Source organism: Rhinopithecus roxellana, chromosome 11, assembly GCF_007565055.1.
Source record: "Rhinopithecus roxellana isolate Shanxi Qingling chromosome 11, ASM756505v1, whole genome shotgun sequence".
In the NCBI taxonomy this organism is placed as follows: Eukaryota; Metazoa; Chordata; class Mammalia; order Primates; family Cercopithecidae; genus Rhinopithecus; species Rhinopithecus roxellana.
In genome coordinates, this window is record NC_044559.1 from 19235626 (window position 1) to 19257204 (window position 21579).

Below are 21579 nucleotides of genomic sequence, written 5' to 3' on the forward strand. Positions count from 1 at the left end.
TCACCTGGTGACTTTGTCTTGTCACTTGGAATTGAAAGTTTGTTTTCAAAGTAGAAAACAAAAACCAAAGAATAGGAACAAATTATATTTTTAGGGAAAATAAGAAACTGCAGAAGTTTAGAGAAAATTAGGAAACAGAGCCAGAGGATTCCATCTGTTTGATCAAAAATACACATTTTTGTACTCCTGTATATAGAGACCTTACTTGAAATGTATACCTCTTCTTCTCTCCAACACTGTATCTCTGCAATTACCCTACTTCGATATGAATTGTAAACATAAAAATGATATTATAATATGTGTTCTTCCCCTGTGGGTCCAAGATATGTCTGCTAGCTAAGATTTTCAGAATATAGAAACAAAAGAAAAAATAACATCTGGATTACAACATCAGAGCACATGTTTTTTTTTGTTTTTTTTGTTTTTTTTTTTTTTTGAGATGGAGTCTTGCTCTGCCACCCAGGCTGGAGTGCAGTGGCGGGATCTCAGCTCACTGCAAGCTCCGCCTCCCGGGTTTACGCCATTCTCCTGCCTCAGCCTCCCGAGTAGCTGGGACTACAGGCGCCCGCCTCGTCGCCCGGCTAGTTTTTTGTATTTTTAAGTAGAGACAGGGTTTCACCGTATTAGCCAGGATGGTCTCGATCTCCTGCCCTCGTGATCCGCCCGTCTCGGCCTCCCAAAGTGCTGGGATTACAGGCTTGAGCCACCGCGCCCGGCCCCGAGCACATGGTTTAAATGGGAATTTGTTTACCTTGGAGATGGACCAAAAACAACGTCATAGAAACCCTTAAACCATCAGGAATAGAAGAGCCTCACATCTGGCATCTTTTCTACTAAAACAAGAAATTCTTTTTTTGACTAAGATGTTGCCCCCCTTGGCTGGGTGCAGTGGTTCATGCCTGTAATCCCAGCCCTTTGGGAGGCTGAGGCGGGTGGATCACAAGATCAGGAGATTGAGACGAGCCTGGCTAACATGGTGAAACCTTCTCTCTACTAAAAATAAAAAAAATTAGCTGGGCATGGTGGCACGTGCCTGTAGTCCCAGCTACTCAGGAGGCTGAGGAAGGAGAATCACTTTAACCCGGGAGGCAGAGGTTGCAGTAAGCTGAGATCGCACCACTGCACTCCAGCCTGGGCAACAGAGCAAGATTCCATCTCAATTAAAAAAAAAAAAAAAATTGCCCCTCTTACTAAGTGTACTCTACAGGATTTATCTGAACCAAAAGTACCTGTACTCATAGAATAGTAGTACTTCGGCTCAAGAGAGTTAGTTAAGTCAAAAGAGGGCTTGAGGGGACCAACATTTTCCAAATAAGAAAACTGATGCCTGGTATGGTGCCATGCTTTCTCAAAGCAAGTTGATGACAGAGCCAGGACTTCAAGTCTCTAGTCACCCTGTATGCAACCCTTTGAGAAACGGTCTGCATGTAATTTTTGTATTTACATTCTCAAAACTGTAGTGTGTTTTATAACTCAAAGAGTGTCAGAGTTAATTGGAAGTCAAAAGAGGAAAGTATCCAATTGAACATCTAAAAGAAAACAGATTTCAAGTAGGCATGCATGGAAGGAGAATGACCTGTGTTTCTACTTTAGAAAGTGATTGGGGAATGAGGCCAAGCACTTAGGAGTTAGTTAATATTTACCATGCCGTGCTATAATCACAGGAATCTGAGCTGATGCTGTTGGGTAAAAAAGGTCTCCATCTTTTCAGAAAGCAGCTTCTACCCAGCCATGGGTACGGAACAAACAAGACCATGGAAAGACATCTCTGAATTATTAAAAGCCTCGTCTACATATGAGGATTAATTGTGAGTTCTGAATCAATATTTTATCATTTTAGCTAGTGAAACATTTATGAGACAGCCCCTTTTTTGCAATTTCCCCAGTATAATTAAAAGAGATCTAACTTTTCAATTGACATCTTTTTCTGCTTATACCTAGATGACATTGATTAGCTAAGCCCTAATCAAGCTAGGAACAGTCTCTTAGACCCTCTTTACCTGGCATCATTGTACCCATATAACCTGTATACACATAATGCTTAATGTATTAATTTATTCACTCACTAAGAAAACATGTGTTGAGTATTCACATGAAAATCACTGAAACAGATGCGATGGGGTATATAGTGATAAGACATACGTAGTCCTGGTCCACCCACAAAACCCAGATATCATTATGATTAAGCACCTACATGTAATCCAGCTTTCTTTAGGTCACGCCACTGTGTATGTATGTGTGAGATGTGTGTTTTTGTGTGTGCGTGTGTGTGTGTATGTGTGCAATGGATGTACTTATTGATTCACAGTAACAAAACAAAAAGCCTAAATTCTCCTGTCTCCTACTTACCATTGTCAGATATATTCTATATCCTCTTTTTAGTATCTTTCCTAAGATACCACTTTTTTGAAAGCTCTCAAGAAGTGATTCACATAGAAGCAGTGTAAAAAAAATGGATGTGAGCATGAGCTTGCGATTTGAATCCAGACTACACAGCTTAATAGTTTTGTGACCATAGACAAGTTTCCTAATCACAGTTTCACCATTTGTAAAATGAAGATAAACAAAGTACTTCCTCCACATATTTGTTATAAAGATTAATGAGAATAAGAATATTTGGTCCAGTGCCTGATGTAAAATAAGTGATCCATTGTTATGTATTATAAATATGTCTATAGTTATGTGTATCGTATATTTCATTGGCTCTGAAGTGCATTTTTTTCTATTTCAGCATCTTTGAAATTGGGATGTGATTTAGAATCCACAATGTCTCAGATGTGATGAAGGAGAGAATTATAGAAAGCACATATTTATATAACAATAAATGATATGTATTATGGGCTCACGGACAATCACATCAGCAATGTTAATATTGCTATCTTTTAATTCCTTCTTGATCCAGTTCAGTGTGGTGAGCCAATGTTTAGGTCCAGGCATCATGATGTGGGCTTTATAGCAGGGCCCCAACAAGACTTCTTGCTGCGTTGTTGTTGTTGTTGCTGTCTGCTGATACCTGGACTGGGGTGTCTAGCAGTCAAATTCTGGTGCATCAAGGTAACTATGGAGAGCATTAAGGCCTGTTACTACAAGAGTCATTTGAGCTTATTATGACAAAAGTCAGTCTAATTTCTGCTAATGTGGGAGATCTTTTGGCTATACCTTTGTATCATCTCTGTTGCCCAGAACTCAAGGCAATTCAGCTTGGGACTCCTTATAGTTGAATGTATTAGTTACGCAGCTCTTTCGGGTGTGGTTTGTAGACTGTCCTTGAGCTCAGGGTGGAGGGAGAAGTTAAGTGACTGGCAATGTGTGCTTATCACACAGTGTCCCCTTTCTCAGGAAAATATGAATATCTGACTCTTACTCAAAGTCAAATTGTTTCCTAGGTGTCTGATCATTCCCAAGTTGCCTGTGTGTGCTGCACAAATATCACAGCAGAGCTTTCAGGTGGGGATGTTCATTGTGTGTTATGGCAGTCCTGGCATCTGTTCCTATGCCATCTGTTTCATTTGTCTGTGCTCAGGTGCATTTCCTGCCTTTCCCCTGCTTGGCTTCAAATCACAGGGCATTGACACCTGCAAACACTATTTCCCAGGACTCCCTCTCCTTCTGGCTTCTAGCTAGGTCTGGCCAACAGTGAACACTCACAAGAGCTTGAACAGAGGGAGAAAAGAAAAACTTGGATTAGTTGCCATTTTCTCTGTTTTTGGCAGTGTTCTTAGAGAGGACTGCGTGTCTCCTATGGTTCCTGTTCTTGTTGGACATCTCCCCTTGACCTCACCTCCTACCATTTCTACCCTACCAAGGTAACCAGTCTCTGGACTCCGAAAATTCCATTCCCTCCCTTATTCCTATAGCCTAAGGGTGATAGAAACTTTCTGCTTTTGCTAATTTGGGGGTTACCTTTTTATCAACTCTTTAGTATTTCAGCTCCTCCCACATGTTTGTGGTTAGTTTTCTATTTTAAAACCTTACTAGTTGGCTACCTGGAATGGGTTTCACTTTCTTGATATAGCCCCATGTAAATAGACCTCAGGAGTCCCAACCCTACAAAATACCTACCTAGGTGTATCTGAACACTGGTGAAGACAACACGGACTTAGCTTGGATCTGTAATACAGGCATATATTGAATCAATTAACGTATGGTCAAATGTGAAGACAGAGTCATTCAAGAGCCATCCAGAAAGATGGAACTTTTGAACGGGCTGATAGAAAAGACGGTGAGGGTGGTGATGAATGTTTCAGTGCATGGAGTTAAGGATGAGGGGTGGCATTTCTGAAAAATGAAACATCACATTTATAGAATAATGAATCATTTTAGGCTGGGCCTGATGGCTCAAGCCTGTAATCCCAGCACTTTGGAAGGCTGAGGTCGGAGGTTCAGTTGAGACCAGGAGTTAAAGACAACCCTGGGAAAGAAAGCAAGAACCCCTCTCTACAAAATAATACTAATACTGCTAATAATAATAATAGGTAGAATAATGATACAGTTTGGAGTATGGTATACTGTGGAAGACAGGGAAGATGTTACAAATTAATAACAATATCAGTGACAACTAATATTTTCATTTTAATATTTGCCAAGCACTAAGTGGTCAGTGTACGTTCTGTAATTTATCCTTAGAAAACCTTGTAATGGAAGCATTGTAAGCCACATATAATGATGTGGAAACGTAAGATGAGAAATGAGCGTAACTCTTTTAAGTAGAAAATGAAAACTAAGTGGCAGAGCTAAACTATCAGATGTGATGCCAGCCCCATCTATTCAGCCCAGACTTACTTTTCAGCCTTCAACATGCCAAGATGATGTCCACTTTAGGGCATTTTTACATTAGCTTTTATATCCTTGGAACGTTCTGTCTCCTGATCTTCACCTTTTCCTCTTTTTGACATCTAGAAATAGTGTATCTGTGTATTTGTTTCTGATTATTTTCTCCTGCTCCTCCTACTTTAGTTAGAATAAAAACTTCATGAGAGCAAGAACCTCAACCACCTTTCACTCTTGTATTACTTGTGCCCAGAACAGTGCATGGTATGGAGCTACATCATAATTATTCATTGAATCGAAGAATGGCACATAATAGGCCTTTAGTAAATATCCAGTCTCAACTCCCTGTGTGTTCAAAAGTCAGTCCCTCAGCCACTTCCAAGGGCAAAGACTGCATACACATAAAGGTCAATGGATCTGCTTTCAGGAAAAAAAAAATAGGGCAATCTATAAGCGGCAGGATTTGGGACAATCTCTCCCAGCTAACTATTATCGTTTAGGCTGAGAAATGAGATTCGTACTCTGCCAAACTATTTATACTTTTTAGGTAATTAAAGTAATGAAGTTGTCTGGGAGCACAACACATTGTATGCTGTCCCCTCAGGTCCAATTCATCTGCTTTAGTTTCTGACTCCAGTTAACAGTTTTATGTAGGAAAATCACATAGAATAGTGGGAATTCATGCAGAACCGCACGAAGGAACAAGCTATTTGTTATTTCCAAGAGAGAAATGAATGAGGAAAGGAAACAGGGCTTAAGTCTGCTTTCTCTGTTTCATGCAATAACTGTGTATTTTAAATAGGCCTAATGAAACACGGGAGTTTCAGCCTGTGCAACACAAGCCTTCTATGTGGACATTGGACAGCACTTTGTATTTAAAAATATATACATAAATGTAAACATATAGAGACAATTTATTTTGCCAGAGATCAGTGTAGCATAAAGGGTATGTGTATTCCTACAGAAATATGATCTCAAATAGGACAGAAAGCACTGTTTCTTCAGACAAAGCCTCAGGAGGGAAATTGCCTCTGGGGTGGATAATTTGAGCTTCTGCACACTTTCAACAGCCTCTTCCTTTCTACAAGTTCGGCCTAAGAGGCAGAAGTCTTAAAGGAGGCTCCCTTGCATCTATTCTGTCTGGAGGAAATGGCTTTCCTCATTCCCCACCTCTTGGACAGCAGAGACCTTGACTGCAGGCCAGTGGGAGCACAGACATGCCCACCAGTAGGTTGGTTATGTTTTCCAATTAGTCACTACCAATCTCTGGAACATTTTCTTTCTTTTTTTCTCAACTTTTTCCCTCATTTGTTTCACTATGTAGATGGCTTTCACATTTTTCCTCAAATAATTACAAATATTTCATACCATTCCAGTCTAGGTGTAGAAAGAAGAGTGAAAATATGTTCAGAACACCCACCAGGTTGCCTCTTATCTGTGCCCACGACAGTATTGGGGGGCAAGGTAAAGAAATCTTCAGATCCGCCTATAGACACTGGAAGCCACAGGTGGAGCCAATGTTGCTGTTTTTCATGCCGATGTGTTTTACTATGATTCTCTTCACAAATATCCCTTCAAAGATCACCTTCCATTCAGGTCTGATACTCAGACCATGTGTACTAGATTGGCTATGTCTGGTCTTTTTGTTTATTAAAAACACAGCAGAAATATTTCCATACCAGCTCGTAAATAGCCATGCCCTGAGCCCGCTAGTTTCCCCACCTGCCCTGGCCACCTTGGCTCAGAACACTTGATTTTCAGGATCCAAGTTTGTATCTGGCCCCACAGGTGGTCTGTCAACCTCTGTTTCAACACTGTGGATGAGAGCAGCTGTGACTGCCTGACCAAGTTTTGAAGATTAGGAATAGCACTCCTGCTTCTAATAAAAAAGGGGGAGGGGTATCTTTATAGTGCCGTCAAGTCTTCCCTCACTTTGGGAATGGCTTAGATTCCATGAGAAGAACTAGAAGCACTGTTAAGAGGCAAACCTGCACAACACAATACAGGCTTGGGGGTCAGCCTGAAATGCATTTAAATTTTACTTGCCAGTTGGATGAGTTTCTGCAGTTGTCCTCTCCAAACATTGCTATCACGTTTTGTCTCTGAACTTCAGTAGCCTTATCTGTGAGTCAGAGGGTAGTAATTGGAATGCAAGCAAGAGGAATCAAAGTGACTGATGTTTGAAAAACAACTTTTTTAGGTTACACTGAAAAAGAATTTACTGTAGTTCACAGCATCAAAGGAAGAATTGAGCAATGGAGCATTGTTGGGAAGAGCAAAAACCACAGCAAAACCGGTGTTTCTGAACAGATAGCTGGGCTTCAACTGTGTTCCATCTCCCTTTGTATTTTATTTTATTTTATTTCTTTGAGACAGAGTCTCTCTGTCTCACCCAGGCTAGAGTACAGTGGCACGATCTAAGCTCACTGCAACCTCTGCCCCCAGGGTTCAAGCGATTCTCCGACCTCACTCTCTCGAGTAACTGGGATCGCAGGTGTGCACCACCATGCCTGGCTAATTTTTGTATTTTTAATAGAGATGGGGTTCCACCATGTTGGTCAGGCTGGTCTTGAACTCCTGACCACAAGTGATCCGCCTGCCTCAGCCTCCCAAAGTGCTGGGGTTACAGGCGTGAGCCACCATACCTGGCCATTCCTTTGTATTTTATTAAGATTCATATTTTTGGGACAGAGAATCTGGTTGTGCTAATTTGTTCTCCCGTCTGTCCCTATATCTAGGAGAGCAAGTCTGTTTCATTGGCAGCCCCAAAAGAATAGGGAACAGGAATTTCCTGAAGAAAATAAAAACAATCAAGTAAACAACAATAATCAAGATCTCTACTTATCCTCTAGACGTTAATCACAGGGTACCACAGAGTTTAAAGGAGATAACATATATCAATTGCTTAGCTTAGCATGTAGTTCAAACACTCAATAAATAGATACTAATCATGTAATGAACGATAATAAAGTGGCATGGGAGAAATATTATATCAGTGCTATTAAAAATAGCAGCTGCTGGGTGCGGTAGCAAGTGCCTGTAATCCCAGCTACTCGGGAGGCTGAGGCAAGGAGAATCACTTGAACCTGGAATGTGGGGGTTGCAGAAAGTGAGTGAGATCACGGCCCTGCACTCCAGCCTGGGCGACAGTGCGAGGCTCGGTCTCAAAAAAAAAAAAAAAAAAAAAAAAAAAAGTAGCAGCTGCAGCGCTGGTAGTATGGTGAGAATGTGGTCTTCCGGTTTAAAAGGCTCGGTGTAAGATCAATGGCAAATCTGAGACTCATTTTCTTTATTAAAGAATGAGGGATATAATAGATTTTTTGAGTTACTAAATTAAATAGCATAATGTACATAAAGTACTTAGCACTTTTTTGGGTTCATGGCTAAGTACTAAATTTTTTATGCATGTGTATATGTCCTTATATCTCTATATACCTCTACACCTAAGTTTATATATCTTTATCTGACATATATGAGATTGTATCTTAGAACTTTAAAGGAATCATAAAATCCATGATTAAGGTAGGTTTGAGGTTGTGTCTATCAGTAGACACGGTCTTTCATTGACCCCCTTCCATCTAAAAATAGGCTCCCTTAGTATCCACATGTAGATAGAACTTGCATTTCATTCTACAGAACATACCTGCCTCTTGCAGTCTTTGTGCAAGAATATTGTTTCCTCATCAATTTTAAGGATGATTTGTTATTGTTTTCGCTGTTATTACTTATTTTCAAACCCCACATTAATTATTTAAAATTAATAGCAGTTTCATTTTTAAAATAAGATCTAGATAGAGATGAAAGAATCTGCTCATGAAGTAGACCCCAGTCCTGCATGACTCAGAGCCCACTCCATGCCCCTTTTCTGTGCTTCCTTCTGGAGAAGAAAAGCTCAGAGCAGAGGGGTCGATGCCTTTAAGAACAAATGGACACTTTCCCGGTGACTTCCTTGGGAATTGCTCCTTTGCTTTCCTATCTGAAGTCTACCTTGATAAAGCAGCTGGCCCTTTGTACTGAAAGGAGGTATTATCTCTTTTCAGGGAAATCTCTGCTTTGAGTTATTCGTCTTTGAAAGTAAATTAATTAATGAAGTTGTCTCACTACAGAAGAGGACACATTCTATCAACCTAGGTCCCAATTCTGTGTTGTGTTTGGTGATGTTCCAGAATACAAGGGGAGGAACATTAGGCAGAAATAACATTAAAATAACTTGAGGTCAACAGATGATGGAACTAAGTAGTTGTGGTAGTAGTAGTTTTCCCCAACAGCTGTTGTCCACTACTTAATCCAATTTAAAATACATAGCTAATTGTATACCCTTTGATGCAAACCTAGATGTATTTAAAAGTGGTCCCACTCAACTATTTAAATAAATTATGATACAAAGATATAGTGTAGCACTGGCATCTGTTCTTTTTAAAGACTCTATAATGACATAGGAGAAAGCTTTCAAATCTGTTGTTTGGTGGGGAAAAAAAGTCAGGATTCAAACATGATGTAATATAATCTCAAATAATATGCTTATAAATTTGTTTAAAAGGCAAGTATTCAAAATTCTACTTTCCAAATATTCTATAAGAAATATATGTTTCTTTATAGACATAAAAACAATCCATAACTGCTCTGCTCTTAAAGAGGGCCTCAGCAGTCCGTTTATCCAGCCTATGGATCCTGGTAAGGAATGTCACTGGACCCACCATCCCTGGAAGTCTAGGATGCCCTCATCCCTTTTCATGAAATTTATTTTTCTACATGTGATTGCCGAGGAAGTTACTTTAGTCCACTTACCATACATCTGAGATAAGATTCAAAGTCTGCACCTGACGATGTTATTTCAATTTGAATGCTGGAATCTTGACACTTCCATACTGAATTCATACTTAGGAATTCCATTATATTCCCCAATTCATTTTTCCACCTTATTTTTTTACGTATGTACCTAATAAGCTCTCTCCCTCTAGATTGTGGGCTCTGTAGAGGACATAGAGTGTCAGATTCTGTAATACATTCTTAGTGTCAGCAGGTCACCAAAGAGCAAACAGTGCTAAAAATTGGTATAAGCAAGGTCTTCTTAATGCCTACTGCTTTGGGGTCTGCAAAGATTGCTATATTCCACATCTTTTTTTAAATTTTTTTTTTTTTTTTTTTTTTTTTTTTTTTTGTCAAGGAGAGAACAAGGTGAGATAGATATGGTGATTATGTGGTGACAAGAACACAAATAACTATTATATAGTTATAGGACAGAAGATGTTTCAGGTTCTTATAGTATAAGCAAAGACTTGAGAGATTCAGAGGAGATCGAAATCATATGGTTTAGTGGGTTTCCGAGGATGACTGATGAAGGATTTGTCCCTCATGATGGGACCTGAAAAAGATAGAATTTGGTAGGCAGATAATGGGGTACTTGAAGCAAATGCAAAGCATGAGTAACTGGAAAGTATGGATAATTTCCAAGATGGGTATATCTCTGGGAGCAAGATAATTTACATCTTACTGTGTCATAAGGAATAATATACAGAATGCAGGGTACTTAAGTCAAGGTCTTATTGCCAAGGTTAGTTTGTTACAGGGAGGTTCTTTTCAGTTTGGTGGAAACTGGAAAATTACAAGTGGTTTTCATGTAAAGGTATGATATTACTCAACTGTGTGGAAGCCTGATTTATTTAGAAAGAATCTAGGCATGGGGAGACTATTTAGGGGGTTATTATATTATTTCCTTAAAGATAGAAAGAGAAACTTTAGAGTTGCAACATTGGGAATAGAAAGGAGAGGAATACTGAAATATACAAAATTCATGTATCTAAATCACAGCCATTTTGCAAGGTACATAATGTTCTTTACAACCTGTACTTAATTTATAACTCGTGCAATAATGGATTACAAATCTCACCTACCCACATGCATTTCTGCCTCTATGAGCACATCATTCTTCAAGCAGTTCCACTTCATCCTCTAGTCTGTTGTTTTGTGCATGCCATCTTTGTCCAGAATACCCTCTCACTTGCTCAAAGCCTGCTTCTCAGTATCTATTGACTCCTCCAGGAAGTTCCATTTAAAATTTCTGAGAGTATTTAGTCTAATATTTGATAATGCATGGTAATCTAAATGAATGTATATCTGTCTTTCCCACTAGGGCCTGAGTTCTCACTCCCAACCTCAGGATAGCTGCAAATTCGAAAAGCATTTCTTTTAGGCCCTCTAAGTCATTTCCCCAAATATTAAACAGGACAAGGCCAAGGCCCTGTCATCCTCCAAATTAATTTTATTTTAAAATATTTATGGAGAACTGCACTCTCATGAATGCTGTGCAGGATTTAGAAGAAATAAAATATACAGTTTCTGTTCCCAAGCTGCTCACAATATAGTGCAAAAACAAGACTAACACTTGTAAAACAATTTGAGGACACATATCACATTATATAATTAAGGGTTTAATTGTGTGGTGAAGATTTACAGGAGACTTAAGTGGAGGGAGATTGGAGAGGAAGACAAAGTCAAGAATGGCTTCATGGACGAGATGGAAAGAAACAAAAGAGGAATAGCAAGAGAACTGGAAGGTGTTTCCTAACCAAACCACCTGCTCTTTTTCCCTTGTGACATATGCCTCCGAGACTTGTCTGGGACAGATGGAGACATGGATGTGCAATGGCTCAGAGTCAGGGTATGAGGCAGGAAAGGACATGAACATAGACATTTTGAAAATAAAGAACTAAACCAAAAGTTTTGGGGGACAAATCAGCTTTATATATGAACAGTTAGTTTCATCTGAAGTTAGAAGTAGAGTTCAGCTGGCATATTCACTATCTCTTTCATCAAGATTCAAAAATAGTTGGTAAACCACGAAGAAATTGATTTTTTTATAATAATTACTAAAAGGTCCTTGTATCCAAATCTTCTTTCTTCTGAACAATTCAACGCAGTCAAGGAATTGAACTTTAGCTCTTCAAATGAGACAAATTTTAAACAACTATAGACATAAACATCAATGGTGATATTTATTTGAAATTATTTCTTTGATCTCTTTTTGGCTTGTCATTCTAGAATCAATGACAATACATGATTTGCAGAGGATAAAAACCTGGCTCAAACCAGGTATCCTCAGAAATGAGATGTGTTCCATTTCCACATTAAAGCTGCATAATGTTAACATGGAGTATGGAATAAGAGGTTGCCATCAATGCAATGCTGCAGTACCATATTTTGTCCATAACCATGTTTTTCTTCAATATCAAGAAATCAATTTTATGCTGAGATTTTTAGTCCATGCACCTGAGAATTAATAATTGCGTAGAATTGAGGATGAGCCAAAAAATAAAAATATGAAGCTAGATTTAATATTTGTATCTTCAAGACGGTTTGCTGATTTTTTTGTATTGGTATATTTTATGAACACCACCAGCAAAAGCATACACACACACATACACAGACACATATATGACAGTATATATACATATATTTTTGCACCAATATATTTTTCTTGTGTAATAATATTGAAACAGAAAAATATTTCTCTGTAATCTTTAGGTTAATTTGTATCACTTCTTCTTATATAATTTTCTCTCTGTATGACTGAAGAAATATTTGGGTTGTCAGGCTTAGTTAAATATAAAGACAACAATCAGTTAGAAATAGTGAAAATGTACACGTGATATGTTTTTCTCCATCTGACTTTACTGCCTTTTACCCACAAGGTGGCACTCTCTGGATATGTCTAAATTCAAGCCTTTTTAATAAAGATACATAAAAATAGAAATCTTCCTCAACCAACCTTCATTGTTAACAGCCTTCCCAAAAAACAAAGTGAATTCACAAATGCTGTTTGGAAAACTAGTATGGTTAAATGTATCACATAGATCCCTAACAAGATGTCACTGTTTATATTGTAAATTTGTAAAGTCCTTAATTCTGGATCAGTCAATTTAGGTCTGATTTTCTTCTCAGTATGAGCAGGAAAGCAGATTGTCCCTACTAAATCTGATTAGTCTTGAGGCACCTCTATTCAGTATTTCTTCTTAGGAAGTACACATGCACAGCCCAGAGGATGGAGTTTACAGAGAGAACTGGTGTGCTGTGATTGCAGTGACCATATGTCCCCGGGTTTTTTGGACAAAAATAATTTTAAATGGGCTATTCTAATAATCACATCTGGATATTCATATTTCTAGAGAACAGCTTTCATTTTTGTTTTTGTTTTTGTTTTTGTTTTGAGATGGAGTGTTGCTATGTCGCCCTGGCTGGAGTCCAGTGGCGTGACCTCAGCTCACTGCAAACTCCACCTCCCGGGTTCCAGCAATTTTCCTGCCTCAGCCTCCAGAGTAGCTGTCAGTACAGGTGCCCACTACCATACCTGGCTAATTTTTGTATTTTTAATAGAGACAACGTTTCACCATGTTGGTCAGGATGGTCTTGATCTCCTGACCTGTGATCCACCTGCCACGGCCTCCCAAAGTTCTGGGATTACAGGCGTGAGCCACTGTGCCCGGACCCAATGTTTTAAAATTCAAAGATAGTTAATATTAAAGACAGTCTTGATTTCCTTCTCAACCAAGTGTACATGGAATCTGTTAGCAACATGACAACAGATGTCCAGTCCTTTTTTAAGTTCAATCTTGGCCCTGGGAGATGTCCTATTCATTGGCCAGTAGATGCACAAAGATAAGTTTCTGGCGGCTAGATCCTAGGAACAAGTCTTCCCTATCAGCTTTCACTGCCTTTCTTAGAAGCTGTCTCAGGAAAGAGATATGCCCTTTGCTTGATACACTTCCTTTGAAATTGAACTCTTAAAAATCAGAGAAAGCATCCTCCAAAAATAGTTCCATAGCTCTACATTCTAGATTTTCAGTCAGAATTTTATAAAGCCTCTTTCCTTACCATTGAATAATTATAAAATAAAGAGGTTTTCAGTAGAGAAAATGATATATTTTCTATATCATGCAATTGCTAAGTACAAACTGGGTAGTGCCTACAAATAAGAATATTAGAGATCTTCTCGCCCATCACCAACCCCTTTATGTATATAAAAGAAAAGCAAATAATACTGTAACTGGTTGCCACTATGACAGGTTAGAGTAAGGTAACAGATTTGTTGCAATCCACATCTCTGCCTTTTACTTGGGTAGAGATAAATCGGCAACAAATTCTACATTCTACTAATGATTCTACTAGAGAGGCAGTCTGCTTATGTTTCAAAGCATTTTCTTGGTACATGGAGCAGCTGATTAAAATGTCCATGAGGGGAAGCTCATATATAAAATGAAACGAATTTGAATGAAAGGAGGTGGAGCCTGTAGAAATTTCAAATACAGAAGAATGTGAAGTGGGTAATGATTACCTGGAACTAGCAAAATAAAATAAAATAAAAATCTGATTAACTAAAAATTGGGCTAGACAGAGAGAGGCATTTTGTAAAATTTTCATACAAACAATGTCCTCCCTTGTATTATTGTGAAAATGACAACTGGGAGGAGTTATGGGCTTGCAAAATTGACTAGATACAATAAAATGGGAGTTTTGCTTTGGGAAGCATCTTTGATGCATATGGTATTGTGAAAAGTATTACAGCCCCAGCATAAATAATCTAGGTATAAGTATACCTGATAGACACTTGCAGGCGGTAATGTAAGTGGAAAGTAAACAGAAGGATTTGATTTGATTTAAAATGAGGAGGGAATTTGATAAAACAGAGACTATGATAGAGAAGTCAAATGGAGGAACAGGAGTTATAAAGCAGAAACAATCAGCATAAAGAGATGAATATGAATATAGAGATGAGTGAAATTTCAGCCCAGCACTAAATATGTTATACACTGGGCTCCTGCTGTACGCAAAGAATATGTGCTACCTGACCTCAGAGGCTACAAAGGGGAACAGCATGACACAGAATATTTTACCAATAATATTATGATCTTATTGAGGAGAAAACATATAAATACATTAACAAGTTAAGTTTAATACAAGCATTAACAATGCAACAAAATTTTTACAAAATAACACAGGAAGAGTTACAGAGAGACAAATCACATACCTGTAAATGGAGTTTACCATCAACATTAAAAGGAAAAAATAGATAATTCATATCATGTCAATTTGTTGGACACACTTTTATACAACTGTTTGAATTCTGATAATAAGAACTAACACCAGCTAAGGTAAATGATATAGACATATCGAAACTTTGCTTTAGTATCTGTGGTTTTCCAAAATGTAAGCTTCAGCCTTTGTGCTCAGCAATTTAAAACTGTAATGGCTCTGTTTGATAACTCGGAAAAATATGCTTTCTAAGTCCTTTATTTTTATATGTTTATTTGATTAAAGCAAAGGAAAAAAAGATGCTAAAATAGAAAAATGGTCTCTATACTTAAGTTAATTTAGCTTGAGTACCAATATTTTTAAAATTAATTTTTGGATCCCAGGGAGAATCACTCACTCACATTAGATTTTCTTTTTTAAATCTTGCCAGTGGTCATTAATTATGTACAATCATTTGTGACATTTAAAAATGTTAATTTCCTTTGTGATTTAGGCTGTGGGGATTTTATTTTTCAAGGAAACAGTTTCTCAAAGCCCATACTTTAAATGATTTTAAAAATACCTCAATGAATAGTAGCTATTTCTTCTTCTTATTATTAATCTGTTTGAGTACCTAGGTCAGGAACTTATGTATACATTAACCTAGCTGAAAAATTTGTAGTTAAAACAAGTCATTCAAAAGACAGAAACACTCAGAGAGGTAAAGTGATATTACCCAGCTAGAAAATGGTTGAGGGAAGGTTTATTTCCAAATCTCCCTAATTCCCAAATCATTGTTCTTTCTACCAGCGAATGCTGCCTCCTTAGAGAGAACCATATTGAGATGCTGCCATATTATAGATGCCTCTGTGTGTGTGTGTGTGTGTGCACATGCTCAGAGGTTTTCACACAAATTTTTATATCCTAAATAAGTCTCTAACCAGTTTTATAATTTGGCAAAAACTGAAGTGCAAATTAGAATTAGATTATTTGTTTTATCTTTTCTGTTCTTGGCCTGCACTACCTTCATCCTACTTAAGAAAAGAAACTTCATTTGGTGGCATGAAATTCGTTGCCAATGACTCTTAGGTGTCTTTTTGTTTTTATTTGCTCCCAGGGACTGGTATTTCAATGGCTGCATAGTACCGGACCTAAAGAGGATACTCAATAAATGTCCTTGAAAGACTGAATGGTATTAATCTGTGTTTATATCTGATTGTTCCACACACAGCCCTTGTTTACCCTCAAGTCTTGAAAATACCCAAATACACATTGCAATTTTACTTATTAAATAAAATGTATTCTCAGATGTACTTACATATGGACAATGTTTTAAAACTCACTTATATTCGCATTTGAAAAGCTTGTATCAGACCATTATATAATCTAAGAATTATTAGGGCTCTTAGAATACTGTGGTTGAAGCCTTTCATCTTACTGAAAGATAAAATTGAATCTTTGAGAAAGTAGGACATCTTTGTTTTCAAATTAAATAAGTTTATAAATTCACCTAGGGAATTTAGAGATGTGTTTCTTTCAATAATGGTAGTGTTTCCTTATGTTGGTGACTGCTACTTCCCCTGCTGGCTTACCTATTGTGGCTGGGTAGAAGGCAGTGTTGCATGGAGTGTTGGGGTCCGAATGACCTGAATTTGGGATATAACTGACATGCTTGACATGTGGCTTTGAGCAAATGACACAATTTTCTCTACCCAGAATTTCATTTTTTAAATAAATTAAGCATCATAATAACTATCTCTAGAGATTATTTTAAAGATTAAATGAGATAGTGCATGATAAGAACTTCTCATAATCCTCTTACAGTGAATGTTCAATAAATCTCAGGTTTTAGCACTGTTGTGACATAACCACTGCCTATAGTCTTTGGATTTGAAGATATTTATTTAACCTCTCTAAAACACATTGAAATGAAAAATGTTAATCATTCCTGCTCTGCCTACTGTAGCACTCCTACTGCGATTCCTTACCCTAACACCTCCTTTACTGGCTTTTCTCCTGCTCTGAATTTCTTTCTCCACTCGCATCATCCTGTTAAATTTTACCTTAAATTAGCTATGTGCACCCAAACCTTTGACTCAGGCTCTGTCTGTAGGAGAGTTCATCAAAGACAGCCCTTTTAATGAATTCACTTTCAGAGGTAAGTGACTTAAAACCAAATTTAAATAGATTGTTATGATAAAGAAATTTATTTGATTTCACACAGTTAAAAGTCCCAGAGAAAATATTTATTCCTGCACTTTTACTAAAGTGCCAATATTCCAAAGATTTGATTTCTCTCCACCACTTTGCTTAGACTTCTAATATACCAACTTTATCCTATGGTTGCTATTCCTCATGACCCCAAGATGTGTTCCAGAAGCTTCCACAGTAAGATGCATTGTCATTTATGTGAGATGTGAACAACGTGATGTCTTCATTCCAGGGTGCTTAGAAAATTTCCTGAGATTCACCCTGACTGGATCAGCATATGTTCCATGACCATGCCTGTCCCAATCACTGTGACCAGGGAAATTAAACAAGTGGATTAGCTTAGATTCAGTTATGAGTTTCAGCCTAGTGTGAGTAAAGGAAGCAGCTTCTTTGAACCTATAGAGATTCCCAAGCAGAAGTTGAAGCTGTTGGAAAGGGTAAACATCTGGGAAGGTGGTGAACAGGTAATAAAAAATGTCAGCTGGGTGTGGTTGCTCATACCTGTAATCCCAGCACTTGGGGAGGCCAAGGCAGACGCATCACTTGAGGTCAGGTGTTTAAAACCAGCCTGGCAACAGGGTGAAACCCAGTCTCTACTAAAAATACAACAATTAGCCAGGCATGGTGGCACATGCCTATAATCCCAGCTATTCGGGAGACTGAGGCAGGAGAATCACTTGAACCCAGTAGGTGGAGGTTGCAGTGAGCCGAGATAGCACCATCGCACTCCAGCCTGGGCGACAAGAGCAAAACTCCATCTCAAAAAAAAAAAAAAAAAATTCTACTATTTGACTTCACATGATTGCAGTAAAACAAGAAGGAAATGATATTTGTGAATATTCTCTGCATAGTATAGCTATAAGGTGGTTTACAAATATATAGTTATTATCATCTGATTTTCCTTAGCAGGAGCATCTCAGGAAGTCTATCCCTTTTTCTTTAGCCCAGACCAAGGACTCTATGCAAAATAGTACCAAGACCAACTTCACTTCCCCTTGGTGCTCAGTGAGAGTGGTTGCTGCCTTTTGAGCCATGGCACACCAGCAGATGTGCATGGGCAGAAAGGCCAAGATAAGTTTCTATATAGACAGACAGAGCAATGCATGTGTTCCTCTGGGCAAGATTTGATACTCACTGAAACAGCTGTTATCTCTCAGCTGTTGCACATAAGATTGAAGTGAATAGGATATTGTTAGTATAGACTCAAGCAGGTTTTTTTTTTTTTTTTTGTAGCAACAGAACTACACCACACATGGACCATTCTGCCATCTATGAGACTGTTCAATTTTGTTCCTCACAAGAGGAACTAAATAACTTGAATCCACAGAAAAACATTATAGTCTACTCTAAATATAGCATGCATTCTGCTTTCCATATTCCAAAGCTCCCAAATTCAGGAAGTAACTTTGACTTCTTGTCATCAACTGTGATTTATTTAAGAATAGCATTCCAAAACCTGAGTCCCAGAACTAACTAAATTAAAAAGATGAAACACATTTTAAAATATGTGAGGGTGTTTAGATCAAAAGTATCCCAAATGCTGTAGTAAATGTCTCAGTAAATAATATCATGGGCACTTCAAATATGAACAAGTGATGGTCAGAGCACAGATAGAATTTTTAGATGACATTTAACAAAATGCAGTGAAGATGGCCAATGTAAATGTTTTCCTTTTTTTCTTAATAAAAGAACATAGAGGCCATATGCTGAGGCACAAACAGTTGGAAAATGCACTAATCCAGGAAAAAGAAGCAGATCAGCATTAATCCTAGGCTTGCTTTGTAGTGATAAATATGTTTTTTAAAATGACTAATTGAACACATGACAAGAAAAGATATTCCTGGAAAATAACTAGCAGTTGAGAACATATCGCTACCTTGTAGAAACCGACTCATAGTAACTTATACTGAAACATGAAGTCAAGCAAACAGAGTTAGAATTAATAAACCACAGCAATAACTCAGGGCATTGTGAAATGACTGAAAAAATAGTCTTTACTCTGCAAACTTTCGACACAAAGCTGCTCCTTTAAACCTGCTTGTTTTTGCGGGAAATCGCATGTGATGGATGATTCTGTGAGTAAGAAATCATGAATATTTCAGGTTATAGTAGTCGATTAAGTACACAGGCAGGAAAGGTGAAGAGGGAAATAGCTTGAATTGGTTATTGGCCATGTCTACGACTTGATGATATATTTACAAAAACCCCCAAAGCATCACCTAGTTTTATGAGTTGCACCCTGTCATCTGATGCCACAGATAGGGTGTAGTAACGTGACCAAATCTGGGCCAAAGGTATGGGAGAAATGTTGCAGGGAAAGATTCAAAATGTCACTACACAAAAGACATGTAATATGCAAGATTGCCATAGAAGGCAACTACAGAAACTCAGAGGCAAGAGACTGTATCATTTCATTCAATAGCACTCCAGAGGACACATTCATACAAAGAAGAACAAGGAAGTTAATTTCAACACAAGACAAAGGAAAACTTTCTACCACTGAAAGCAGTTCAAAAGTAAAAGGTGTAATCTGGTCATTTCCAATGACTGTGGTCAGAGATCTCTACCCCCAGAGATGTTGGGCATCCACCTCAGGGCTGAACCAAATAATTAGGTGAGGATGCAAAACCTCAGGGGGAAATCTTTTTTTATGTTTATTGCCAATATTCATTTTATTTATTTGGGACTTTGGAAGTGAGGAAGGAATTTCTGGAGCATTTGACAAACATTTTTACAGAGATCTGCAAACAAAGAAATTTCACTGAAGGTCTCAGAATTTATGAATTGCAGGACAAAGTTATTGGCTTTAATTTCTTTGAAGATAGATTTTTTTTTTCTAAAATGAGAAGTGTGTATATTAGGACTGAAATTGATGCAGATGCAAAATAGCATTTAAGAATAGCATTCCTAAACCTGAAGGTCTAATATGACCAAAAGAGAAAGTTAAAATTTAAGTTGTCAATACAGAAATGTTATAAGATTAAATGAGAATACACATACTAAAGGTATGTCATATAAACACGGGTTCACCATTTTACTCAGAAGACATACTTTTATAGGTGTATGATAGAAGTGTACAAATTCTAAAGACCTCTAACTTGATGGTAATAGTCTGCAGTTCAGAAAATCATCCACCCCAAGATTTCAATCTTTGGTTATTTAGTCAGGGGTTCTATAGTGTCTACGAGTTCTTGGAATGGGAGTGTTCAGCTTTTCTCTGCCTTGAATTGTGGTTTAAAAAACGCCTTGGCATATCCTGCTCAAAGTACAGTAGATGAATCAAGTTCTGGTCATGTCCCAGCTATGGATGCTAAAATGGAATCAGCTCCCTCAGCAGCTAAGGTTCCCAGCCATAAAGGCCAGGCTTCTCTAAATGAACATTTCAATGGATTTATTGACACTTACTGAGGTTTGTTTGTTTGTTTGTTTGTTTTAGACAGAATAGCACAGTCTCTGTTATCTCATGGGAACAACATGGTAGAGTTCTGGCTATGGTGCCCTGGTTCTGTTGGACATCAAGGCATAGCCCACTGAGTATGAGGAAGTATAAAATGTAGTACATTTGAGGTTCCCTGGTAGAAAACAAGAACTTCCCAAACATGAAGAGATGCATGGAAAGAAACATGGAGATAGCATGCATGTTCTCTCCATGTATGAAGAGAAATCTTATTCATAGAAGACTTGAGCTAGAAGGGGATAAACTGTGACCTTACCAAGAAAACAGTCCTGAAAGGTGAGGTTACGATGATATGGCAAAGTACAGGTCTTTTTTTGTGCCTGCTGCCTTTGTTACTGATGGAAGTTCTTCAGAGTGGCTCTTTAAAGGAATAAGATATTTCAGTATCTTGCTTAGTTACAAGATCCATACTTTTCCAAGTCTTAGCCATTACACAGTCACTTCTTAGGTGCAAACCGGCCTTGACATTGCGGTAACCTTATGGACTGGGCACCAAGCCTGCTACAGGCCAAGAACCACTCCCTACCTTACCTGAACCACTTAATCCCCCAAACATAGGACATCTTATACACATCTCTCCAGACAGTGAGAACTAGCCCCTTGCAATTACCCTCTCAAGGAAGATGACAAGGGAATTCAATGTGACTTGTCAGTCTCAGTGTGTACTCTGAAATGTTTGGCTCTATTCACTGAATAAATGAAGATGCCAACATACAGTCTAGTAACGTTTCTATTAGGCATAATGTCATAAAAGCTATACAATAGTGTTAATATTTAAAGCAAATGCTCCCTCAGTATTCCTTTTCAAATCTTCTGAAGTTCATAGGTAAAATTTTTAAGGTAAACTGTAAGATAACTTTGTAAAAAATGTCATCAGGATTTCAAATATGTTTGGTACATATATATTATTTGCAGAATTTTGAAAATATTAGATATATTTGCTTCTTCCCACCAGATGGCTGATCTATTCCTACATTTATTTGAACTTTTTACACGTTTTATGATGAATTTCTATGGTTTTCTGATTTTGGTTCTAGACTTTGTTTTATGATGAAGAGTTTTGGAATATAAAAAGCTAAGAGCTTTATATATATTATATTCTCACTATTATATCTTCATTGTTTTAAAGTTTT

The 21579-nt window shown here is 37.8% G+C and overlaps 1 long non-coding RNA gene across 1 annotated transcript in view; it reads right to left on the reverse strand.

The window, feature by feature from the left end:
* The window catches only part of LOC115900275, a 55153-nt gene that overhangs the window by 367 nt on the left and 33207 nt on the right, over positions 1-21579 (reverse strand). The window contains exons 2-4 of the long non-coding RNA XR_004059926.1: positions 4783-4895; positions 4063-4110; positions 1644-1721 (exon numbers count right to left, since the gene is read on the reverse strand). This is a non-coding gene — a long non-coding RNA (uncharacterized LOC115900275). The remainder of the gene's footprint in view (positions 1-1643; positions 1722-4062; positions 4111-4782; positions 4896-21579) is intronic.